The 9922-nt window shown below is 39.2% G+C and overlaps 1 pseudogene; it reads right to left on the reverse strand.

Annotated features, from left to right (window-relative positions):
* Nucleotides 1–6564: 6564 nt before the first annotated feature.
* On the reverse strand, nucleotides 6565–6900 carry LOC100894981 (cytochrome c oxidase assembly factor 6 homolog pseudogene; annotated as a pseudogene).
* Between the last annotated feature and the right edge of the window lie 3022 nt (nucleotides 6901–9922).

Here is a 9922-nt window from a genome sequence, read left to right on the forward strand (position 1 = left end):
GAATTTAATTTGCATAACCTTGTATTTTCAAGCATTTGGTCTACATTAATTTCTATAGCATCAAATATGCCACTTTGAATATCTTTGTGCATAAGCTTTTGCTTATATTTCAGACATTTCCTCTAGGGGAAAGTGGGATTACTGGGTCAAGATGTATAAACAGTTTAAGTCTCAGTATTGCCAAGCTGTTTCCCAAAAAGAATGTAATTAATTTCTACTTCTATTAGCAGATAAAATTCCCAGGTTGGCCAAGTTATGAAAAAGAAGGAAACTATGGGCACCTAAAGCAGGGCAGAATGCAGGGATGGCGTAAGGTAAACATTCCAAGCAGAGAGAGTAGTTCAGTGGCTTTATCCAGAGGTAAAAGAACTTGGTCTAGGTAGCTGAATATGCAGGAGTAGAGGACAAGTTGGGACAAAACTCAGGTTGGAGAGATATGCATAAGCCATATCACAAAGAGTCACGTATATCATGTTAAGAAGTTGAATTCTAGCCATACTGATAAACTCACCCTTATTCAACTTTGTGTCCCACCCCTGCTCCAGCATCCTCAGCATTTATTACCATATAAACCATCCCAGCTCCTGCCAATACACATTGGTTAGCTCCTTCAGAGTATGGTTATTTTCTTTCCTTATCTACTTCAGCAATTTCCCAGCTGGTTACGTTGCCTCTTAACCCTGTTTATTGGGTTAGTGCCCAGGAGTAGATCCTCAAAGTGGTGCCTGTTATCTTCAGAAGCAGAAGCCTCTACCTCATCTTCAAGCACAGCGGACTCTACCCTTTTATGAGGAAATGCGAGCTCAGAGCTTACAGGGGAATCTGGGGATTCAATATTTTCAAGTGCCTCAACCAAGATTTTCCTGTAACATCTCAGCATCTCACTCCTACCCAATCAGAACCTGATTTTGGTATAGCATTCCTGTTGAGGCTAAGAATTCAACCTTCTCTAGAATTCTATTTTCCTTGTAAAAACCTGAAACTCTTTTTTTTTTTTTTTTTTTCTGCCCCTCAGCAAGAAATAAGAGTCTTTTTTGTTTGTTGCAGTAGAAGCCATCTGGCTTTCACAGTTCACCTTAAATTCGTGATTAATCACCTCGGCCTTCTTTTCTCTTTTGCCAACGAATCAGTAATACCCAGAAAGAGCCATTTGATTACCAAGTCCTTATAATCACTACTTTCACAGAACCTCTCAGACTCCTGAAACAGTACACAGCAGTGCACTCCCTTCCCTTTTGCTGACTATAAAGAATTTGACAATTGCACCTGCATAGCACATTAGGAGCTATCAATATTCAACCTATCAAAGACAGTGTCCTTTTTTTTTTTTTTTTTTTTTTGGAGACGGAGTTTCGCTCTTGTTACCCAGGCTGGAGTGCAATGGCGCGATCTCAGCTCACCGCAACCTCCGCCTCCTGGGTTCAGGCAATTCTCCTGCCTCAGCCTCCTGAGTAGCTGGGATTACAGGCATGCGCCACCATGCCCAGCTAATTTTTTGTATTTTTAGTAGAGACGGGGTTTCACCTTGTTGACCAGAATGGTCTCAATCTCTTGACCTCGTAATCCACCCGCCTCAGCCTCCCAAAGTGCTGGGATTACAGGAGTGAGCCACCGCTCCCGGCGACAGTGTCCTTATTGGCAGCTGGCTAGCAGGTGGGCCAGCACCTAAATATCATCTTATAGTCTGTCTTCCACTAACTCTTTTTTTGAGACAATGTCTTGCTCTGTCGCCAGGCTGGAGTGCAATGGTGCAGTCACTGTAACCTCCACCTCCTGGGTTCAAGTGATTCTCCTGCCTCAGCCTCCTGAGTAGCTGGGACTACAGGCACATAACACCATGTCCAGTTAATTTTTTTTGAAAACATAGTTGGCATTTAATAATATTTTTAAATACATGAAATTTCAAATAATGTATACAGGTAGGAAATTATTTTTAAAAACTTTTAAAAATAAGATGCTCTTGCTGGCAACTTATTACTGCTGCTACTTTGGACTAAAAGGGTACCCTCGTTAAGTTTTGTATTTTTTAGTAGAGACAGGATTTCACCATATTGGCCAGAATGGTCTCAGTCTCTTGACTTTGTGATCTGCCTGCCATGGGCTCCCAAAGTGCTGGGATAATAGGTGTGAGCCCCATGCCCAGCCTATTACACTAACACTTAAATTGGGTTTCCTGGAAAGCAGACTCTGAAGCAATAATTTGCAGAAAGAGCATATAGGGAAATGCTTTTGAGAATGGCACCTGTAAGGGAATGAGGGAAGCAGGAATAGCCAGAGTTATTGAACTGCAAAGCGTTTGTAACAGATCCCTCAGTGATTCCTACTGGAAGCTCTGAACTGGGATGGCCCTTCAAAACTGTCCTACATTAAGGCAAGGGAGTGGGCTTTGTATCTTTACATCTGCCAGTTGTTAAATATGGTCTGCCTGTAGAGAGGAGGCATAATTTTGGTTGTGGGAGCTCCCTTTGGCTGAAGTTAACACCCAGAGAGGGACTCAGCTGTGAATTTTCAGCAGCCAACACTCCCAGCAGCTGGGAGAATGAATGTTGTGATCCTAAAACGTAGATGGGGGCAGCATCCCACAGCATCCACTGCATTCAGTTATCACATCTGGGCTATAAAGCAGCACAGAACTCTACAAAAGTGGACTTCATGATGGCTTATCTGAGCTACTAGCCTAGGAGCAGGGCCACCTTTGTTGAAGTTAAATTGTGAAATAAATAATCAAGAGCATGAACTCTGGCCAACCTGCCTGAATTCAATGGCTTGGCTTGATATAACTGGAAGTTTCTCCTCTCTAAGGCCTTGATTTCCTTGTCTGTAAAATAGGACTTACATAATAGCAGTGTTGTGGTAATGAGATTATGTGTACTCAATATATAGGACAGTGATAAGCACCCTATCAATGTCAAATCAGTCTATGCTTTCTCATAGCAGTTAAAAGCAATTCTCATATTTGATTGGTGACTCTAGCAATGCTTTGTGTGCTAAATGATGCCACCTCTGCTCTATAATCTTGGGGAAAAACTCATTTTCCCTTCTTTCTTGAAGGCTTTTCCTTGAGTTGGCTTTTCTGTGCCTTTGAAGCAGTGTAGTACGTGAGCCTGATGGTTGAGTGGGGGCCTGGGTAGAAAGGGGAGGGTGCTACTGGGCTTGTGTGGGCACTAGGGAATCAGGCCTGCTATAGAGCAGTAGGAGGGTCTTTGGTTCTTGCATATAAGGGCTAGGTTCCACATTAGGTTTATGTGGCCAAAAACTCTTGGTCTTGTCTTGTTCTCCCAAAGACCTTGAACGGGATACATGGCTATGACAGAATTGAATTTGAGAATTCTAAGGTCCTGGGCATCTTTCTTTATCTCTTGTTCCCAAGGATCTGACCAGTAGCCATTGTCCTGGCTTGCTCATGCTGTTTTCTTCACCTGGAATGCCCTTCCTACTCCTCTCCACCTACCAAAATGTTTCCAGGTCAGATTCTGCTACGTGGCCCTAGTCAAAACCAACCCTTCCCTCCTTCATGTTCTCAGAGTACTTCTGCCCCACATTATACACTGGAAACACTTCATGTGCTGGGCCAATGACATTCATATTTTTTCTTCCCCAGTACTTAACACAATGCTTGACATCTAACTAGTGAAAGTTTTAAGAACTGTACAACTATAGGGATACAAATTTTTTTCCCCAACATTTGGGCTGAAATGTGTATCTATCCTTCTCCTCTAACTCCAAGGTTGTAATCTCCTCGAAGCCTGGATCAGGTTCTGTTTATCTTTATGTCCGCTGGAGAGTTTACTTAGCACAGGGCCGTCACACCACAGGTTCTCAACAAAGGTGTACAAAATTCTATAAATCAATGTGAATATTTGTATGCTATTATCTATGGGTTGAGCTGTCTGGGAGAGCTCTGGATTAAATCCACAGGCTGTTTCCACATACGAATGATCTGAGTTACAAATGCTTATTTTAAAATTAGAAGTCACTATTTTCTACCCCCAAACAATTCTTATGAAAACTTATTTTCTTCCTGGTTCACCATGAAGAAAGTAGGCTTGTAAAAAAAAGGATCCCATTGGCAACAGGCTCGAGCTTCTGCAGATGAGAGAGAATAGCTCATTTATTTTACAGATATGTATTGAGCACCTATTTTGTGCTGGCATGGTATTTGGTGCTGGTGCTGGAGACAGACAGTAAACATGATTTTTAAAGTGAAATTGTCAAGAAAATAAAAATACATCTACCTGAAAACGTGTACATTTGTGTCCATAGTAGAATTATTTATAATAGCCAAAAAGTGGGGAGAACTCAAATGTCAATAAACTGGTAAACAGAGAAATAAAATGTGGTATGGCCATAAAATAGAATACTATTTGGCTATTTAAAAAGGAATACAAGTACTGCTTATACATGATACAACATGGATGAACCTTGGAAACATGCTAAATGACAGAAGATGGTCACAAAAACCCACATGTTTCCATCTACATAAAATGTCCAGAATAGGCAAATCAATAGAGACAGAAAGTACATGAGTGGCTGCCTAAGGCTAGGGGTGTGGAGGTGCCAGGGAAGAGGGGCGAGTTTGAAAAGAAATGGGAGCCGACTGCTAATGGGCCCAGGCTTTCTTTCTGGGGCCATGAGAATATATTATAATTGATTGTGATGATGACTACTCAACTCTGAGAACTGAAACCATTGAATTGTATGCTTAAATGGGTGAATTGTATGGTATGTGAATTATATCTCAATTTTTTTTTTTGAGATGGAGTCTTGCTCTGTCACCCAGGCTGGAGTGCAGTGGCATGATCTTTGCTCACTGCAACCTCTGCCTCCCAGTTTTAAATGTTTCTCCTGCCTCAGCCTCCCAAGTAGCTGGGACTACAGCTGCATGCCAGCACGCCCAGCTAATTTTTTATATTTTTAGTACAGACAGGGTTTCACCGTGTTAGCCAGGATGTTCTCGATATCCTGACCTCATGATCCACCCACCTCAGCTTCCCAAAGTGCTGGGATTACAGGTGTGACCCACTGTGCCTGGCCTATATCTCACTTTTTAAAAGTAAAATGTATGGTACATTATATAATAGGCGTTATGGAGAATGATAAAAAGTATAGAGACAGATAGGGTAGAGCAGGGATGAGGAAATTTTGGAGAGTAGGGCTGGGATACAATTTCCGTATGGAGCATGGAGGGAGGGTCTCACCCATAAGATGACATTTGAGTACAGACCTGAAGGAGGTCAAAAGGAAAATCTTGGACTTTCACAGCTGCAAAATAAGGAAAGTTTTTTTCCATCACCAAGTCATTCCCAGAGTACAGTTCAGATATAAAGAACATAGATTAATTAGTAATAACATAATTTTAGGAAGTCTTTAATGCTAACATTATTTTCATATTTCTTTATGTAAGAATTTAAGGCCAACATTGGTTAGAAAACAATAAATGAGTACACTGTGGATTTAGGAATTTTGGAAGTTTTATATGGTGGAGATTTGGTTTACATTATTTTGGAGGTGTGCACCAGGATGCTGTGTAATGTAGTTGTATTTATTTTTCCTTTTGTTCTCCTCAGTTGAAAAAAATAAGTATTAATGAACATTCCAGTCAGCAATTTATTCACAAATAACTTTTTCCTTTTAGAACATGAATTTTTTTCCTTCTCAACTCTTTGACATTAACGTTGTAAACTAAAAAAATAAAACCTAAAACAAACAAATAAAAAACGTTGTAAACAAATACTATGAATGACAGTGAAATAGAACAGCTCTTTGAAGCCTGTACCTCCTTATTTTGGCCAAAGGAGGGCACTAGAGAGCTTTTGGGCTATTGAAGGGCTCCCAATCCCAAAGGGCTGGGTGGAGCCTGAAGCATTCCTTCAGCCAAGCTTAGCTCAAGTCCTGGCTCAGAAGCCAACAGCACAGCACTTTGCTAAAGGGCAAGCTCAGACACATTTCCACAACATCTAAGGCTTCTTTAGCCTCAAATGTGATGTTCTGCTAAATCTTGAACATTTCATAATGTGTGCTAACCCCTGATACTTGTTTTGTGTTCTGCTTGTGTTTTCAGCTCTTTGGGAGGTAAGTCATGATTTTAATTTCATTTTACATAAACCACACAAAAAAGAAAGAATCACCATACATGTTTAAGGGCACATGAGCTCCACTGAGGAGAGGCAGTAGTGGGTATGGACAAGACACAACCTAAAACTTCTGACTGAAACTACCCCGTTGAAAAGCCAATGGCCCAAACTTGTCTTAATTATCAGAAGTCTTAGGTTTCAATTTTGATAGGAAAAGACACTAAGGATAACATCAGCTAATTAGCTTACAATTTGAAAAGTGCATAGATGTCTAATAATGGAGCAGGCACTTAAAATTTATAATAACTAGGGTATCAAGAGTAGAAGACAACAGACACTCTAAACCACTGTTGATAGAAATAGTCTTTTTTTTTTAATTATAAATACCATTTTATTTCAATTTTTTGCAGATCTGGTTCTTGATAATCTTAATTATCAAGAGTCATATACAGGGAATAAGTTGATGTTCACTATGATTCAAGCTACTACTGTCCCATAGTCAGTAGAGCTTTTTTTAATGTCCAGAAAGAATACTTTCAATCTTTATGAACAGCCTAGGATTTTGCAGTTGTTTTTGAAGACTGGAGTTCCCCCGCTTCAAATTTTTCTTTGAATTTTAAGTAGTCTCTTCTTTTATCGAAATATTTTATCCACTGTTGGGGACAACTCCATTCTAAAGAGCTTCTTAACTTCTTGCATTGAGAAGCATTGTCTGTGTTCTCATCTAAACACTTCCAGTACTCATCCCGGGCTCCCCAGCAGACCTGCCTTTCTTTCATAGATGGGGCTGCCATTCCTAATGGGATGAAGCTCTCTGCCCGCCCACGTTTGGCTTCCTTTGGACATCGACGGGAGCAAAGCAGAAATAGTCTTATAGGAAGGAAATGTGATTGAAAAAAAAAAAAAAGAAAACCTTTCAAAATTTTAAGTGTGCATAACTTCAACCCGGCAATTTCATCTCTAGATATAAGTTCCCCAGAAATGCTGCACATGCACACAAAAAATTTTATTTATAATAGTTATAATAATATTGATAATAGCATTTAGCACTTACTATGGGCTAGGCGCAGTTCAAGAACTTCACATACGCTGGCTGGTTTATCTCTAAAAACAGCCTGGCAGTCCCCATTTTATTGATGAGGAAGCTGAGGCAGGGACAGGTTAAGTAACAGCTGTGAAGAGGTGGAGACAGGATTTGAATGCAGGGAGTCTGATCCCAACGCCCCTGCTCTTAACCACTATGCTATGCAATACAAGGGTATTTGTTGTAGCATTGCTTATAATGGTGTAAAACTGGAAATAACTCATTTTAGCACTAGTAGAATCATTAAATAACCAATGATTCCACTAGTGCTAGTGCTAGAATGACATATTGTCAAAATGAAGTCAATCTAGGTGCCCTGACACAGAAAGGACCCCAAAAGCACATTGTAGAAAAGGAGAAGGAGAAAAGCAATTCTCAGAATAATACATATAATATAATTCCATTTGTGTTGCTTTTCAATTACACCTTTGTATTTGGATGTACATTCAAGCATAGAAAAAGGATGGAAGAACGTACAGATACCAAACCGTACCAGTTGTAGTCTTTGAGGAGAGTGGTATTGGGAAGGGGGTGGTTTTAAAAGAGGAATTTCGTGTTTTACCCTATATAAGTCTGTGTTACTTAAAAGTTTTAAAATAAAATATATTTATATACTACTTCTGCATCTTTTTAAAAAAATGGGGCCACTCTTTCAAAGACTGAAAAAGGACATACTTGGACTGGGCAAGGTAGTCCCAGCACTTTGGGAGGCCAAAGTGGACAGATCGCTTGAGCTCGGGAGTTTGAGACCACTGTAGGCAACATGGCAAAACTTCATCTCTACAAATACAAAAAAATTAGTGTGGCTGCTCAGGAGGCGGATGTGGGAGGATAGCTTGAGCCCTGGAGGTAAAGGCAGCAATGAACCATGATTGCACTACTGCACTCTAGCCTAGGTGACAGAGTGAGACCCTGTCTCCAAAAAAAAAAAAAAACATGGTATGAAAATCAAAGGGAATCTTAGCAGAGTTCAGGCAACACTTTGATAGTACTAATGAAGAAACCACAGTGTTAGGAAGTAAAATGAAACCTGCATTTTTACACCTACAATGGCTGCTCTAAGCTAGAGGCTGCCTGCCTGACTCCTGCCCCAGTGCTCTTTCTATGTTACTACTTTGCCTTTCACTCTGGAGAAACTTCTGAAAATGAGTTATGCACTATCTTAATGTGTTTTGACAGTTACTTTTTTTTTCATAAATTCATTGTTATGTGGCTTTCTAAAATGTTTTGGAAGAACATATGTCACTCATTCATTCAACAAAGATTTATTAAATAAAATAATTAGATATTAGCAATTAGTTGCTAATTGTTATATGCCAGGTACTGTGCTAGGCCTTGGAAATACAATGTTGCTTAAGATATACACAGATGTTGTCCTTGAAAATTATGGGAAGATGTTCATCACATAACCACACATGAAAAAAACACACTATGAAGCTATATATCCTAAATGAAAATGCACAAAAATGTTAACAGTTATTTTTGGAGTTTTAGGAGATTTTTATGTGGTTCTTTATATATTTCTATGTTTTCTTTCTTTAAGAAGTTTTCAATTGGCATGTATTTCCTTCATAATGAGAAAAATATATTTTAGAGAATCAACTAGTGCTCTTTGTGTAAGTTTTAAAACCTGTTGAACTATATGAAAAGCAAAGAGAGTCATTATACCAGAGGAAAGGAAATGTTTTCCTGCAAAGAAAAGTCTTGGACAAACACTTCTATTCTTGATGCTGAACCATAAGTCTATGGAATTCCCAGAGAAAAGGCTTTTCAGAGGGCACTTCTGGAGCTATGAGACATCTTTTGTTATATTACTAAGGGACATCAGACAGTACACTTCACAGGAAAAAACTATGGAAGGCACTCCAAGCTAGTAGTTTAGTCCTCAGGCTTTGGAGACAGATCGTATGGATGCAGAGCCAGCTCAACCCCTTTCTAGCTATGCAACCTCAAGAAATTTGTTTGCCTTTTTGAACTTCAGTTTCTCCCTCTGTGAATGGGAATAATAGAAGATAATGTATGTAAAGATATACATATGCAAGATAATGTATGTAAAGAGCTTAAAACTGTGGTCGGCACATTATTGTGCTTAGTTTATGTTACCTGCCACTTAGCTCAGAAGCAGAATCAAATTCTCGCTTCCCTGATACCCATCTACCCACCACACATACAGTCTGCACATGCATATGCACCCTCACACCAAAGAAATACAGGCTAGACCTTAGAGAAAATGTCTTTAGTGCTGCTTCAGCAATTACACAAATTAACTCATCAACCTAGTGATTGGACTAAAAATGAAACAATCCTGCATATTAAAATATAATAAATAGAAAATGATACACTAAAATGTTTTTCTTTTCACCATGTGTTTTAGGCTTCCTCAATGTCCACAGAAATCAGTCTCAATCATAGACAAATGAAACAGAATAGAGAACTCAGAAATAAATTCACGCATTTACTGTCTACTAATTGTTAACAAAGGCACCAAGAAGACACCTTCAGGAAGGACAGTCTCTTCAACAAACTGTGCTAGGAAAACACAATACCCACATGTACAAGAATAAATCTAGATCATTATCTTACCATATATAAAAATCTACTCAAAATAAAGATTTAAATGTAGGACCTGAAACTACAAAACTACCAGGGAAGAAAAAAGAGGATAAATACTTCATGAAGTTGGTTAGGACAAGGGATTTTCAAATAGACATCAAAAGCAGAAGCAACAAAAGCAAAAATAGACAAAGTGCAATTACACTAAATG

This window comes from Callithrix jacchus, chromosome 18, assembly GCF_049354715.1.
Source record: "Callithrix jacchus isolate 240 chromosome 18, calJac240_pri, whole genome shotgun sequence".
NCBI classification, from domain to species: Eukaryota; Metazoa; Chordata; class Mammalia; order Primates; family Cebidae; genus Callithrix; species Callithrix jacchus.